Below are 17,436 nucleotides of genomic sequence, written 5' to 3' on the forward strand. Positions count from 1 at the left end.
TATCTTACAGGGCTTAATTATACCACAGGAAAATCTATGTGTATGTATAAGTGCTTTTGTGTGGGTACACACCAACAATTTTCAACTTAAATAAAAATTAAGTAACATCTATCCAGTACCCAAGAAACATTAACACGTAAGTAATTTGAAAAGTTCCTATTAGATACAAGAAGTTGACCAATTTAGTGTTCGTCAAGTATTAATTACTAAGACTTCAGAATTCAAATTAGTAAAACCTCAATCAAGAATGGCTTGGCAGGGAATTCCCTGACAGTCCAGTGGTTAGAATGCGGGCTTCCACTGCTGTGGATCCAGGTTGGGGAACTAAGATCCCACAAGCTGCATGGCACAGCAAAAAAAAAAAAGGCTTGGCAATGTAATTGGCTTGTTTTTTCCCCTCTTTTTATGGGCACTTACTGAATATCTACACTACCAACCAGTGTAGTGGTGTTGAGATCCAGAAAGGCCAGTCTTTGATACCAGATTTCCCAATTCTGCCCTGGAACTTCTTGTGCCGTGAATGAATTATCAGTGTCCTGTTTTCCCTGCCCAGTGGGCAGCCTCCTGACTGCTGTTTCACTTTTCATAGACAATGGTAGTTGCTCCAAATTCAATCCCTTCTGTCTCAGCTATGCAGCTATGCAGCACTTTTTAAATACCTGTGGTATTTCTTACAATTGTTTCCTCCTTCTGGTACTCTAGTAATTTCTGTTCTTGCTTTCTAGTCCTCAAAAGTTCTATATTACAAGTCTTTACAGCAACTGTAAGACAATTCCAAATTTGTCCAGAAGTGCTTTGTTGGGACCATTTGCCTACCTGTTTACACATTTCCTCGAAGAATTTTCCAATTTACTCAAATCCCCTTTACAGTTGCATTGCCTCTGATCTGTCTCTTTAGACTTGACCAAGTTCAACTAGCTTATATTAGTTCTATTTTTTAATGGAAAGTATTATTGAGCACTTTCCAAATGTTTGGCAGTCTATATTCCTATCTCACATACTCCTTCCAGTTCTGTGAGGTACATAGGGAAAGTTATGCAACACAGAGGAGAGGCAAAGCCAGTAATTTGGGTTAGAAGCCTGGTTATGCCACTTACTAGCTGTGTAATTGTAGGCAAGTCACTAATTCTCTAGGCACTTCAGATAATAAAAGTATCCACTTCAGAGTTTGTGAGTAGTAAAAGCTAAAATATGTAAAATACTTAGAACAGTGGCTGCATACAATCAGCACTATATAAGTGTCAACTACTAGTATTTTACTCATTTTACAAATGGAAGATAGGTTCAGAGGGATTTAAGTTACTCAAGCTCAAATAGTTAGCATTTTGACAATAGCTATACCACTATTTACATGGTTATCTATTTCTGAACACCTATATTATTCTAACCTTTGATGAAAAATGCTTTGATCAACACCCCTATATCTAAATCTTCATGCATGTCAACTCCCCCCCACACATACAGCATAAAATCCATAGAATAATGTCCAAAAGTATGCTGACATTTCAGATTTTGGGGTGTCTGGCCAAAGTATCTCTCAGTTTCATCTTCCACCAGCCATAAATGAAGGTGTCCATTCACCTAAACTCTTAACAACATTGGGTCATATTTACTTTTTATACCAGAATCCACTCCCACTCAAACTTTAATCATTTAAGATGATTTTATTTTTAAGTAGTTTTTTCTTTGCTAATATTTTAGCAAGAATTAAGTAATGTCAAAATCTCCATTTAGGGCTTCCCTGGTGACGCAGTGGTTGAGAGTCTGCCTGCCGATGCAGGGGACACGGGTTCGTGCCCCGGTCCGGGAAGATCTCACATGCCGCGGAGCAGCTGGGCCCGTGAGCCATGGCCGCTGAGCCTGCGCGTCCGGAGCCTGTGCTCCACAACGGGAGAGGCCACAACAGTGAGAGGCCCGTGTACCGCAAAAAACAAACAAACAAACAAACAAAAAAACTCCATTTATTTAGAAAAGGTAGGTAAAATTCCAAACTATTGTCCCTGTTTTTGAGCATAGACTATACAATTTTTGTATGAGTGTCCCATATCTAGCACATTGTGGCTGGAAGGGCATTGAATTGGTATCTACTACATCATCTGAATTAGTATGTCCTTTCATTCAACTTTCTCTCCTGTGGCATTGTTATAAGTGGTTTACCAAACTTGATCTCTCTCCTCTGAATATGCTAGTTGGAAATGAAATATGTTATTCTAGGTATATCTTCAAGGCAAATATTAATGTTTGGACATTCTGTATTTATTTTTTGTTTTCCCTAGGGAATATGCTTTAAACTATTTTGTTTTAGCCATAAATATGAATATTGTTTGTCAGTCTTAGAAGTTCTTATCTTCCTGTCTGAGGTTGCAGTGGAAGTTGGAGTGGTAGTTAGGATGGAGAGAAGATGGGGAGATAGAATGATAGGCAAATAGATTGATTTGGGGATTCTGTATTGAATGGATGTTTGGAGACACTGTGCTAAACAAATAAGAATAGAATAATAGATTGTGAATGCCTAATATTCAAAAGTTCCTTAAGTCGTAGCAACTAAAAACAAACATAAAGTTGACCAGTTAAAGACCTGAGGGAGCAGTAAAGTATAGGCACTTCATGACTGAATTAGTTTCACGTTAATACTTCTGGATAATTAACTGAATAAAATAAAACAAAGTATCTCTGAAGCTATGAATTTAATCTCTGCTACATATAGAAACAGAATAAAGTTGTTCAATACACACACAGATATACACACGTAGAGAGAGTAATGTGTTGGAACATGTTTAATACTAGCTTTCTAAAGAAACAAAAGACCTGATTTGTGAGATTTGCCAATTTCTTGATGTAAATGCTACCACTGCAGTCAATTTCAAGCTACCAACAAGATACCACTGATCATGGTGTTGGGAAGAGGTTCACAAATCAGCTTTCATGAGACGGTGCCAACCAGGTCTAGCACACCAGTATGGAGTCTTCAAAACAAATGACAATTTATTACATTGTCACAGAAATCTGTAACTGCAGCTGCCTACATCACTACACACTATTAAACCTAATGTGTGCTGTCAGATGTAGAAAAATGCATAACAAGGACAGAGGAATAAACTTCCATATTTGCTCTGTCCCTTAGCTTATATGGTCAGTGGTACCATTTGATCTGCATCTAAAATGTTTCCTCCTTGAACTGTGGAAAATAAATGAAGACGACATTCTTGAGGCTGAAGAAAATGAATTGTTAACCCCCAGGGCCACAGAAAATAAATAGGGAGGCTTTGTTCAAGCTAAAGAAAATAAATTAAACATAAAAGATGCTATTTCAGGGACAAAGATTTATCATTTTTAAAGCTGGTTGAGGGCTAGACTAATATTGCAAAGTTCCAGAGAGTAGCTCTACACTGCTTCCCTGAAAAACTCATTATAAACCAACTACAGCCATCCTCTGAATTGCAAAACGCTCTGGCAGTAGTCTGGTAGTTTGTCCCTCTGCCTATTTTTGAAGAAATAAATTGTCTTCTTTCTTTATGGAAGATTATGCCCCTGTTCTGTTTCCTTCTTAAGTTGCTTTGCATGTAAGCAGTAAATTGTCCTATTTCAGCTCAGAGACAACTGGTCAGAGAATATATTCAAAGTGATCTTTCCAGCTTCCCAGATAGTCTCCTTTGAAAGTGTTTTGGAGTGTCAGATAATCCATTCACTACCTATCAAGGCTTATCATTATTTCAGTGGCTGACTTGTTTCTCAAAAAGCCTAACTTTAAATTATTATTTAATATAGCAGTAATTCTTGCATTATGTATAAAAACAATGAAATAACTAAGTCTGAGGGAAAGAATGTAGAACATTTGGATCTGAAAAATGGGGCATTCTAATTATTACTTCCTATTAAAGTTTTCTCCTTTATTCTCTGTAAAATACCACATAAAATAAATGTAAAAAAAAAATGAAGATATTGTTACCATTTGCTCCCAAACTGAAAAGCATTTATAACTGAAAAATTAAATATTTTGTTTTCTAGTTACTGTTTTGAGCAGTAATTTAATCCCAAAGCATGTATGAAGTGCCTACGATGTGATGGCACTCTACTAGTTGCTAGAACAGTCTTTCTCATCTTTGTCTACCCATAAGAACAAATTGGGTAGTACTTTTAAGTAGAAGGTGCCTGGGCCCTCACCTCAGAAAATCAGATTCAATTATCTGGAATGGGACCAAGATGCTGATATATTTAAAATACTCTGTGATGTGCATCCAGGATTCTGAATCACCACGCTAGAGATACAGGAAGGAATAAGATCCAATTACTGCCCTCAAGTAGCTGGCCATCTAAAAAGGGAGATGTCCTAGCTTGGTTGTCATAACAAAATACCACAGAATGTATGGTATCTTGCACCAGTCTCCAAATACTGAATACTATATTCTAAATACAGTTTACTACTTTCAAAATCACCTGTAAAATATTTTAAATGACCTCAATATTTTATTTTCATGAAAACGTGTTTTTATGAAAATATATGTTTAGTAGTGTATCACTTATTGGAAGTTCACATTATTGATCAAACTGGAACATGACCAAGAACCCAATATTAGGCATATGTGTACATGTACACATACACACATACACATATGCTCACACAAACTATGATAAATATTCTAAAGCTTATTGATCTTCAAAACAGGTTTATTTGGGAATAGCAGAGAATTGCAATTCAGGACATTCAAGCTATAGTGAAACATAGGCAAGTCCAAAGAGACAAAGGGAAGGTCAGCTTTTACTAGGTTTCAGTAGAAAATTGGCGAGGACTATTTTAAACACAAGTTTACTGGAGAAGAGCAGGAATTGTCATGGTTTCTCACTGGCTGCAAGCAGTGATTAGAGTGTTGCTGCTGGGGTAAGAGGGATCTTCCTCATCTTTCTTAAAAGAAGCAGGTAAAATTCTCAGGTGAAATATATCCTCCTTAGTCAAAGTAATTCTTATATTCCTTTTTCCTGCTGTTTATCCAGGCTGCAATGAATGGTATGTGCATGAGAGTTCCACCTTCAGGCCTTCCAGCCTGGATTTTTAAATGAGGTTTCCTTTATTTTCACATTCCCCTCTTTTGATCACGATCTTTCCTTGAAAGCATCACTGATCAAGAGTTGGATCTTCTGCATGTAGTGGTTTTGTCCCTCAATGTGAGGAAGGACCCTTCCTAGTTGTCATGTCCCATGTCAGAGGGAAAGTGCAGACTGGAAACCATTGAGGCCTCATTTGAGTAACGAGGAAGAGTGGGAGTGAGAATGTTCAGGCATTTCTCATCTAAAGTCTATATCTTATCAAGGTTATAAGCACTGAAGTTCATCTCAAAGTGCTGAGCCAGCATCACCCTATTGGGTTCATTCTTTTTATAAAGATTTGACAGGCAACAGGTACAAAACTCAAAAATGATTATGCAAAGCAGAGTTAAAAGTAATATGACAAGTTCAGTTTGTATGATGGTTCTAAAATAGGAGTCCAAGCCTGAGGGTGACCAGCTAAATAGATGAAAAGACCAGAGGTCATCGGGTGAAATTTGTTGTAACCAATGGGATTGTTTCCTGATTTTGTGTAATTTTTAAATCTCTCCAGAGACACTTATCCTTGTGCAACAGGTGTTGTTTGCTATTTCATAAATGTCTCTTTGTTCAGCAAGTAGATAACTGAGGGCCATGTGATTTCCCAAAATTACTTTAGCCAATGATCATCATTGGGTTGCTATTGCCTTGGCTGTGGAATCAGCCAGCTCTCCTAACGTTAGGGAGAGATTCTTGATCAAGCATTAATTGGCACTTATTCCAACCCAAAGGAGGAGGACTTTCCCTATGGAGGCAAACTTGGAGTCATGTATGCCTCCTGGAAGTTCTAAGAGGCCATGGAGGCTTAATAGAGTGGACCAATGACAGGCTTCAAAAGTCTTACTCTGTAGCTGATGTCAAGGAGACACCAGGTGTAATCAGCAGTAGCACTTGGGACAAGTGAAAAAAAATTGTTGCAGTATGGACTAAAGAGTCACCACTGTCACGAACAGATTACAATTTCTAGTGGCAAACCCCCAAATTAGGTAAGTTTTCCCCTTTTGCAATAGATTGAAAAATGTGGATAAGAGCATTGTCTTTCCAAGAAAAAAAGGAAGAGGGTAAGGTAAAAATTATCCCCAGGAAAAAGATATACAAGTCTGGTCCGATCATCTTGAGAAAGCTGTCTCCCTCAACTGTCATCTGCTTCAATTCCTAGTCAGTTTGATTCCGAGATTTCCATGGCTTGTATAGAAACAGGTGTCAGATGGACTCTTCTTTACCTGTGAGATGTGTACTTAAAGCTGGAGTCTCTGAAGTTTGGCTGCCATCTGCGTAGTGAGGAGAACCTGGTATGGTCCCTTCCAAGGATATATAAGGGCAGTCTTTGCTCTTAATGATTTCAAATCAGATGGGTGGGAGAAAATTGGAAATATTAGTTTAGAGATTTGTAGTCAGGTATTTGGAGAAACTAGAAGAGTTTAGGACCCAGTCCAGTTTACAGGTGTATAATAAAACCTTAAAGGCAATTAACAGGACAAGAATCTAACATCTATATAGGTGCAAACATAATTTCTCTCTTCATAATTATTCTCCTATTTTATCAAAGATAATCACAGCAAAGTTAATTTGTCTGTATTAAACTTGGCCTGATTATTTAGATAAATGCAGCAAGAATGGTTATTGATGGTTAGCTCTTTTCTTAAGATTGCTTTGCTGGAACCTTGACCAATTTTTTCAAACAGTTTCTTAAAGCTGTCTGGTCATATCTGAGTCTATGTCCACCTCTCTTGAATATAATAATTCAGTCAAGCCTTGGTAACATAACCAACATTTCCAATTGTTTTCTGTTAGAATGAGAACAGATTCTTATTGAACTTATGCAAATACATATATTGTAAAAAAAAAATAAAAATATTTGGGCTTCCCTGGTGGCGCAGTGGTTGAGTGGCCACCTGCCAATGCAGGGAACGCGGGTTCGTGCCTCAGTCTGGGAGGATCCCACATACCGCAGAGCGGCTAGGCCCATGAGCCATGGACGATGAGCCTGAGCATATGGAGCCTGCGCGTCCGGAGCCTGCGCGTCTGGAGCCTATGCTCCGCAACGGGAGAGTCCGCAACAGTGAGAGGCCCACGTACCGCAAAAAAAAAAAATAATAATAATTAAAAAAAAATAAGAATATTTAATGAGAGTTCCCAATTTTTGGAGGGATCAGGTACAGAAAACAGATAGATAAATGTTTCATCGTTATTTAAAAACGTATATTTTATCAAATTGCTATAAGTCATAGATGTTTAAGAAAAGTTTCCTTAAATCTGGAAAAGTAAAACATTAGAGAACCTGCATAAGAAGTCATAAAAATTACAATCATCCTTAGTCTCCTGTAATTAATTCTTCTCAATTTGGATCTTGTGTTAGAAACTTTATGAATCAATGAGTTTTCCATTAAAGTTTTTTAAAAAATTTACCCAGTTCACTGTTATGATTTTTTTGAGGTATGTTTGTACTTAATTTATTGAAATTATAATCTTGTGAAAATGCACAAAGGAAACCTACATCAAAATGGAGTGAGGAAACTATGAAGAGGGGGCTCTAACACACGTATCATTCACTGCAATTTCAAGCCCCAGGCGAAGAAAGAGTACCTTCTGACAGCAACAACAAGTTGCCTATAATTGCAGCCAATAAGAAACTGCCACAGCCCTCCCCAGTTTCCTTTTAAAATATAATAAAAACTGACTTTCCTTTGGTCTCCTTGAACTTGCCTATGGTTCATCATAGTTGGCTTGTCCTGAATTGCAATTCCTCTGCAATTCCCAAGTAAACTCATCTTGGCTAGCTAAAGGTCTGGTTATTTTATTTTTTAAGATCAACGATTTCAAATTATGGGTTTTTAAATTAATTTTTGAGTATAGTTGCTTTACAACGTTGTGCTGATTTCTACTGTACAGCAAAGTGAATCAGCTATAAGTATACATATATGCCCTCTTTTTTGGATTTCCTTCCCATTTAGGTCACCACAGAGCACTGAGCAGAGTACCCTGTGCTATACAGTTTCTTATCAGTTATCTATTTTATACATAGTATCAATAGTTTATATAGGTCAATCCTAATCTCCCAATTCATACCACCCCCCTTCCCCCTTGATATACATACGTTTGTTCTCTATGTCTTTGTCTCTACTTCTGCTTTGCAAATAAGATGATCTATATCAGTTTTCTAGATTCCACATATACACATTAATATACAATATTTGTTTTTATAGTTCTGACTTACTTCACTCTGTATGACAGTCTCTAGGTCCATCCATGTCTCTACAAATCACCCAATTTCATTCCTTTTTATGGGTGAGTAATATTCCATTGTATATATGTACCAATTCTTCTTTATCCATTTCTCTGTTGATGGACATTTAGGTTGCTTCCATGTCCTGGCTATTGTAAATAGTGCTGCAATGAACACTGGGGTGCATGTGTCGTTTTTTGTTTTTTTTTCCTTTTTTTTTTTAACACCTTTATTGGAGTATAATTACTTTACAATGGTGTGTTAGTTTCTGCTGTATAACAAAGTGAATCAGCTATATATAATCATATATCCCCATATCTCCTCCCTCTTGCGTCTCCCTTCCACCCTCCCTACCTCACCCCTCTAGGTGGCATGTGTCTTTTCAAATTATGGTTTTCTTTGGGTATATTCCAAGCAGTTGGATTTCTGGGTCACATGGTAGTTCCATTTTTTAATTATTTTAAGGAACCTCCATACTGTTCTCCATAGTGGCTGTATCAATTTACATTCCCACCAACAGTGTAAGAGGGTTCCCTTTTCTCCATTTCCTCTCCAGCATTTATTGTTTGTAGATTTTTTTGACAATAGCCATTCTGACTTGTGTGAGGTGATACCTCATTGTAGTTTGATTTGCATTTCTCTAATAATTAGTGATGTTGAGCATATTTTCATGTGCCTCTTGTCCATCTGTATGTCTTATTTGCAGAAATATCTATTTAGGTCTTCTGCCCATTTTTTGATTGTGCTGTTTGTTTCTTTGATATTGAGCTGCATGAGTTGTTTGTGTATTTTGAAGATTACTCCTTTGTCAGTTGCTTCATTTGCAAATATTTTCTCCCATTCTGATGGTTGTCTTTTCGTCTTGTTTATGGTTTCCTTTGCTGTGCAAAAGATTTTAAGTTTAGTTAGATCTCATTTGTTTATTTTTGTTTTTATTTTCATTACTCTAGAAGGTGGGTCAAAAAAGATTTTGCTGTGATTTATGTCAAAGAGCATTCTGTCTATGTTTTCCTCTAACACTTTTATAGTGTCTGTGCCTACATTTAGGTCTTTAATCAATTTTAAGTTTATTTTTGTGTTGGTGTTAGAGAGTGTTCTAATATTATTCTTTTACATGTAGCTGTCCAGTTTTCCCAGCACTTCTTTTTTTTTTTGGCGGTATGTGGGCCTCTCACTGTTGTGGCCTCTCCCATTGCGGAGCACAGGCTCCGGACACACAGGCTCAGCAGCCATGGCTCTCAGGCCTAGCCGCTCTGTGACATGTGGGATCTTCCCTGATCAGGGCACGAACTCGTGTCCCCTGCATCGGCAGGCGTACTCTCAACCACTGCACCACCAGGGAAGCCCCCAGCACTTCTTATTGAAGAGGCTGTCTTTTCTCCATTGTATATTCTTGCCTCCTTTGTCATAGATTAGGTGAACATAGGTGTGTGGGTTTTTCTCTGGGCTTTCTAGCCTATTCCATTAATCTATATTTCTGTTTTTGTGCAAGTATCATATGCCTTGATTACTGTAGCTTTGTAATATAGTCTGAAGTCAAGAAGCATGATTCCTCCAGCTCCATTTTTCTTTTTCAAGATTGAACATATATGAAAATTCCTCTTTAAAGATTCCTTTCTCATAAATATTCTATAACTTACTATTTTCATTTTCTTATCATTTTTTTTCCCTCTTATTCTGGCAATCGTTTTAGTTTAGAGCAACATTATTTTTTTTTTCCTCAACAACAATGATAACAAAAAATGTATCTCCATTACTCATACTGTCTTTTACCGAAAGCATATATCCTACTTTTCATATATAGTCATTTTTTTGGTTTTATTACTTTTAGTAGTTTTATTTTTAAAAAACAACATTTTTGCTGAGACTTTCAACTTTATTAGTTTAAATATTATTTTCTTAATTTCAAAAACTTACAAAGATTATCTAGAAAAGAAATGATATAAGAATAATTACAGATTTACTTAGAGGATAGCATAATTGCCTATGCATTAAGTTAAATGAATATAAATTCCTTCTACATAATATAATTAAAATAAGCCATATATTTTTTTAGAAATTACAGTATTAAATTCACTTGTGTCTATAGGTTTATACTCTTAATTGCTCTGTTAGATTAAGGATGGTAGAATAGGTGAGGGCAGTAGGATCTTCACATTATTCCTGAAGAGGGCTGCTCTAAGTTGAGTAAGCAGAATAAAGATTTGAAAGATAGGACAACAACTTCTAAACTGATGGCACTGCTATGAACATCTTGGAAGCCAAGACCAGAATTCCCAGCCTTGCATGTAGTTTTAAGAAACGGGAGATGTTCTTTTAAACAAAGATTGCTGCCTGACTACAAATCTGAAAAGACAAGGCAACAAGTATGAGCCTGTCAAAGAGTGATTATAGCCTGGCATTGAGGAATTATCACTCTGTGTGTGTGCAAAACAGAAAGAGTGGTTGTTCTTTTATTGGCCTTTTCAGCTGATTGTATAGACCCTTCTGTTGCTCAAGTCACTGTGGTATAAGAGCAGTGGCTTTCAAATATGTTGGATCATTCCATAGCAAGAAATATTAGTATATATATGGCCCAGCACATAACTATACTTACAAAACCATATAAAAAATTGAAATAAAAGTATAACAAACTGACATGTAATTCCTATTTTTTAGTATATGCCATGCATGTATTGATTGGCACTTTATAAAATTACTCTTTTATGTATATATAAATAAATAAATTATAATAAATTTATCTGTAAATTATATATAAAATTGAATATATATTATTTACTTACCTATATTGATATAGATACCATTTATATTTTCTATTTAAATAAATGTAAATCAGGGTGTGACATCAACATCATACTGGAGGGAGATGCTCTCTTTGTCTCTCCCCTTTTAACATACAACCAGTGAAACATCCACAACTCAACAAAGGTGCTTCTGCTCCACACACCAGGATGGCTGAGTATTCTCCATATCTGTACACCTAAAGTTATGTGGGCTGGAACACATAGAGGAGTCAGAACCAGGGGGGACAGTGAAGGCAGTGCCTTCAAGACCAATTCCCTTGCCACAGTGGCTGAGCCCACAGTTCCAGAGAACCCAGTAGAAGCAAGGGAGGCAACACACATGACTCTCTACTCCCGACCACAGAAGTACCCATGGTCACAGATAACTGGGCAGCAGAGGCAGTGGGCCTGTGACCCCGTCTCTCCAGCTGTGGAGGCACCCAAGACTCTGGACCACCACCCCGTCCCTGCAGTGATGGAGCTCATGAACCCAACAACACCAGACATGGCACAGGAACCCAGCACCCTGGCTCCCCTCCCCCACTCCCCGTACAGTGATAGAACCTGTGACTCAGGACATCCTGGACATTGCAGAGGCACCACCATCCTGGTGCCCCAGACAGCAAAACCAATGACACCTGCTGTAGCAAGACACCAACAACCCTGGAAGCACAGCAACGATATCAAGGGTACTGAGCAACACTCTGACAGAGGAAAGTGCCAACTCTCAAACATAGCCAGAGGCAGTTCAGGAAAGAGACACCAGAAACTTGTGCTAAAGCGCCACCTACTGAAAAATAAAAGAAGACCCTAATTTCTAACATGAAACATTAGAATCAAGTGGAAGAAAAACAACAACAACAAAGCTTTATCTAAAGAAGAAAGGACAACATTTACTTTACATGTGACTGTCATGGTGCCATCAAACACAATGAAGAACCACAGTAAAACTGTATCACAAAATAAGAATTCTTCAGAAACCAAACTTAGAGTCAGAATATTGTGATCTAACAAATAGAGAATTAAAAATAACTGTCATGAAGAAATTAAATGAGCTACAAGAAAACTCAGAAAGACAGTTCATGAGCTCAGGAATAAAATGAATGAACAGAAGAAACCCTTAACAAAGAGACTTAAACTCTAAAAAAAGAAAAAAACATAAATTCTGGAGCTGAAAACAAGACGATGAATGCATTAGAAAACACTGGAAATAGAGCAGATCATATGGAAGAGAGAATTAGCAAGCTTGAAGATAGAAATCTAGAAATGATACAAGTAGAAGAGGAAAGATAAATAAGATACTTTAAAAATGAGAAAATTCTCTGAGAGCTATCTGAGTCTTTTAGGAAAGGCAACATTAAGGTAATGTCTATACCAGAAGGAAAAGAGAAGGAGAAGGGAGCAGAGAGTTTATTTAAAGAAACAATAGCTTAAAACTTCCCAAACCTGGGAAGGAACTGGAATATACAAGTCCATAAAGTTAAGAGAACATCTAATTACCACAATGAAAAATACCTTCTCTAAGACACATTATACTAAACCTGTCAAAAGTCAATGAAAAAGAAAGAAGTTTAAAAGCAACAAGGGCAAAAGGAACCTACAAAGAACCCCCATTAGGCTATGAAAAGATTTCTCAGCAGAAACTCTATAAGACAGGAGAGATTAGAATGACATTCTCACTCAAAATACTGAAACATAAAAATTGTCACCAAAGGATACTCTATCATTCAGATACAAAGGAGAAATACTTTCCTAGACAAACAAAAGCTGAGGGAGTTAATCATCACTAGATCCGCCTTACTAGAAAGGATCTCTTCTACTAGTACCAAAATTCAAAAATACACAAAACTTTGCATAGCATGATAAACAGACAGACAGAATCAGAAAATTGCAACTCTATCAAAATAGATTGTAAAACAGTTTATTATAGCATAATGGTGAAAGGGTGGGAAAGTATGAAAAAATAACTATGGCTACTTCAATTTGATAACAAACTCACAACATAAAAAGATATAATTTAGGACAACAAAAATATAAAAGGAGAAGAGGAAAAGGACAGACCCTGTATAGGCAAATAAAGGTAAGATGATATCAGCAAAAACAGGACAATTTTATCTGTGATTCATCTTATACAGATGCATGGTAACCACAAAACATAAACTAGAGCAGAGACATGAAACAAAGAAAAAAGGAATCAGAAAAACATCATAGAAAACCATTGAACCAAAATCGCAGACAGAAATTCAAGGAAAAGAAATAATGGAAATATTTGCAAATGAAGCAACTAACAAAGGATTAATCTCCAAAATATACAAACAGCTCATGCAGCTCAATATCAAAAACACAAGCAACCCAATCAAAAAATGGACAGAAGACCTAAATTGACTTTTCTCTAAAGAAGACATACAAATTGCCAAGAGGCACATGAAAAGATGCTCAACATCACTAATTATCAGAGAAATGCAAATCAAACTACAATGAGGTACCACCACATACCAGTCAGAATGGCCATCATCAAAAAATCTACAAACAATAAATGCTGGAGAGGGTGTGGAGAAAAGGGAACCCTCTTACACTGTTGGTGGGAATGTAAATTGATACAGCCACAATGGGGAACAGTATGGAGATTCCTTAAAACAATTAAAAATACAACTATCGTATGACCCAGTAATCACACTCCTGGGCATATACCTGGAGAAAAACATAATTCTAAAATATACATGCACCCCAATGTTCATTGCAACACTACTTATAATAGCCAGGACATGGAAGCAACCTAAATGTCCATCAACAGAGGAATGAATAAAGAAGTTGTTGTACATATATACAATGAAATATTACTCAGTCATAAAAAGGGACAAAATCATGCCACTTGCAGAGACGTGGATGGACCTAGAGACTATCATACAGAGTAAAGTAAGTCAGAAAGAGAAAAACAAACATGTATATTAACACATATATGTGAAATTTAGAAAAATGGCAGAGATGAACCTATTTGCAAAGCAGAAATAGAGACACAGATGTAGAGCACAAATGTATGGACACCAAGGAAGAAAAGGGATGGGATGAATTTGGAGATTTGGATTCACATATATACACTATTTGTATTAAGTAGATGGTTAGTGAGGGCCTACTGTATAGCACAGGGAGAGAAAAAGAAATAATAGAGATAAAGAGCAACCAGAAAACAAAAGATAAAATGGCAATACTACATGCTTAACTATTAATAATCACTCTAACTGTAAATGGATCGAATTCACCACTCAGATGTCAGAGTGGCTGAATGGATTAAAAATCAAGACCCACCTATATGTTCCCTCTAGAAGACTCGTCTCAGCTCTAAAGACAAACATGAGCTCAAAGTAAAGGGATGGAGAATGGTTACTCCAAGCAAATGACAGCCCTCCAAAAAAGCACATGTAGCCATACTCATATCGACAAAATAGACTTCAAGCCAAAAAAGGTGACAAGAGACAAAGATGGACATTACATAATGATAAATGGGACAATTCATCAATAAGACATAACAGTTATTAATATATATGCACTTAACATAGGAGGAAAAAAACATCTAAAGCAATTACTAACAGAAGTAAAGGGAGAAATTAACAGCAACATGGTGATAGTAGGGGACTTTAACACTTCACTTACATCAATGCACAGATTATCCAGAGAGAAAAGCAATAAGGAAATAGTGGCCATAAGTGAACATTAGGCCAGATGGACTTAATAGATTTATATAGAACATTTCTTCTCAATGCATCAGAATACACATTCTTTCCAAGCATGCATGTAACATTCTCTAGGATAGACCTCATACCAGGCTACAAAACAAGCCTCAACAAATTTAAGAGGAGAGAAATTATTTCAAGCATCTTTTCTGATCACAGTGGTGTAAAACTAGAAGTCAACTACAAGAAGAAATCTGGAAAAATCACAAATATGTGGAGATTGAACGGTATGCTACTGAATAGCTATTGGGTCAACAAAGACCTCAAGGGAGAAATTTAAAAATACCTGAAGACATATGAAAATGAAAATATAACAAACTAAACTTTATGGCATGCAACAAAAGTGGTATTTAGAGGTAATTTTATAGGAAAACAGGTCTACCTCAAAAAAAAAACAAGAAAAAGTCTCAAATAAACCATCTAACTTTACACCTAACAGAACTAGAAAAAGAAGAACAAGCCCAATGTCAGTTGAAGGAAGGAAATAATAAAGATCATAGCAGAAATAAGTGAAATAGAAACTGAAAACACAATAGGAAGATCAATGAAATTAAGAGCTGATTCTTTGAAAAGATAAACAAAATTGACAAAGCTTTAGCAAGACTCACTAAGAAAAAAGAGAGAAGGCTCTGATAAAGTCAGAAATGAAAGAGGAGAAACAAATACACAGAAATACAAAGGATTATAAGAGAATATTATGACAGCTATATATCAGCAAATTCCTAGAAACATATAACCTCCCAAGGCTGAGTAAAAAAGAAATAGAAAATATGAATAGACCACCCACTAATAAAGGGATTGAAAGGGCAATCAAAAACCTCCCAAGAAACAAAAATCCAGAACCAGATGGCTTCACAGATGAATTCTACCAAACAATGAAGAAGATTTAATATACCCTTCTCAAACTCTTCCAAAAATTGAAGGGAGGGAACGCTTCCTAATTCATTTTGTGAGGCCAACATTACCCTGATACAAAAACCAGACAAAGACAACACACAAACAAAAATTATAGGCCAATAAGTCTGATGAACATTGATACAACAATACTTAACACAATATTAGCAAGGAAAAACACAATAATACATTAAAAGGATCATATGCCATAATAAAATGGAATTTATTCCAGGGATGCAAGGATGGTTCAACATCTACAAATCAATCAATGTAATACAGCACATTAACAAAATAAAGGAAAAAAAGTATATGATCATCTAAATAGATGGAGAAAAAGCAGTTAAGATTCAACATCCATTTATAATTAAAACTCCCAATAAAATGGGTAGAGATGGAACACACCTCAACACAATAAAAGGCATATATGACAAACCCACAGCTAACATGATACTCAATGATGAAAAAGAGAAAGCTATCCCTCTTTTAGGAAAAAGGACAAGGATGCCCACTATCACCACGCTTTTTTTTTTTTTTATCTTTATTGGAGTATAATTGCTTTACAATTGTGTGTTAGTTTCTGCTTTATAACAAAGTGAATCAGTTATACATATATATATGTTCCCATATTTCTTCCCTCTTGTGTCTCCCTCCTTCCCACGCTCCCTATCCCACCCCTCTAGGTGGTCACAAAGCACCGAGCTGACCTCTTTGTGCTATGTGGCTGCTTCCAACTAGCTATCTATTTTACGTTTGGTAGTGTATATATGTCCATGCCACTCTCTCACATTGTCACAGCTTACCCTTCCCCCTCCCCATATCCTCAAGTCCATTCTCTAGTAGGTCTGTGTCTTTATTCCCATCTTACCCCTAGGTACTTCATGACATTTTTTTTCCTTAGATTCCACATATATGTGTTACCATACGGTATTTGTCTTTCTCTTTCTGACTTACTTCACTCTGTATGACAGACTCTAGGTCCAACCAACCTAACTACAAATAACTCAATTTCATTTCTTTTTATGGCTGAGTAATATTCCATTGTATATATGTGCCATGTCTTCTTTATCCATTCATCTCTTGATGGACACTTAGGTTGCTTCCATCTCCTGGCTATGGTAAATAGAGCTGCAATGAACATTTTGGTACATAACTCTTTCTGAATTATGGTTTTCTTAGGGTATATGCCCAGTAGTGGGATTGCTGGGTCAAATGGTAGTTCTATTTGTAGTATTTAAGGAACCTCCATACTGTTCTCCATAGTGGCTGTACCAATTCACATTCTCACCAGCAATGCAAGAGTGTTCCCTTTTCTCCACACCCTCTCCAGCATTTAATGTTTGTAGATTTTTTGATGATGGCCATTCTGACCGGTGTAAGAAGATATCTCATTGTAGTTTTGATTCACATGTCTCTAATGATTAATGATGTTGAGCATTCTTTCATGTGTTTGTTGGAAGTCTGTATATCTTCTTTGGAGAAATGTATATTTATGTCTTCTGCTCATTTTTGGAATGGATTGTTTGTTTTTTTTTGTTATTGAGCTGCATGAGCTGCTTATAAATTTTGGAGACTAATCCTTTGTCAGTTGCATCATTTGGAAATATTTTCTCCCATTCTGAGGGTTGTCTTTTGGTCTTGTTTATGGTTTCCTTTGCTGTGCAAAAGCTTTGAAGTTTCATTAGGTCCCATTTGTTTATTTTTGTTATTATTTCCATTTTTC

This window comes from Aethalodelphis obliquidens, unplaced genomic scaffold (assembly GCF_003676395.1).
Source record: "Aethalodelphis obliquidens isolate GAN/ISIS:26980383/991018 unplaced genomic scaffold, ASM367639v1 scaffold58, whole genome shotgun sequence".
Lineage (NCBI taxonomy): Eukaryota > Metazoa > Chordata > Mammalia > Artiodactyla > Delphinidae > Aethalodelphis > Aethalodelphis obliquidens.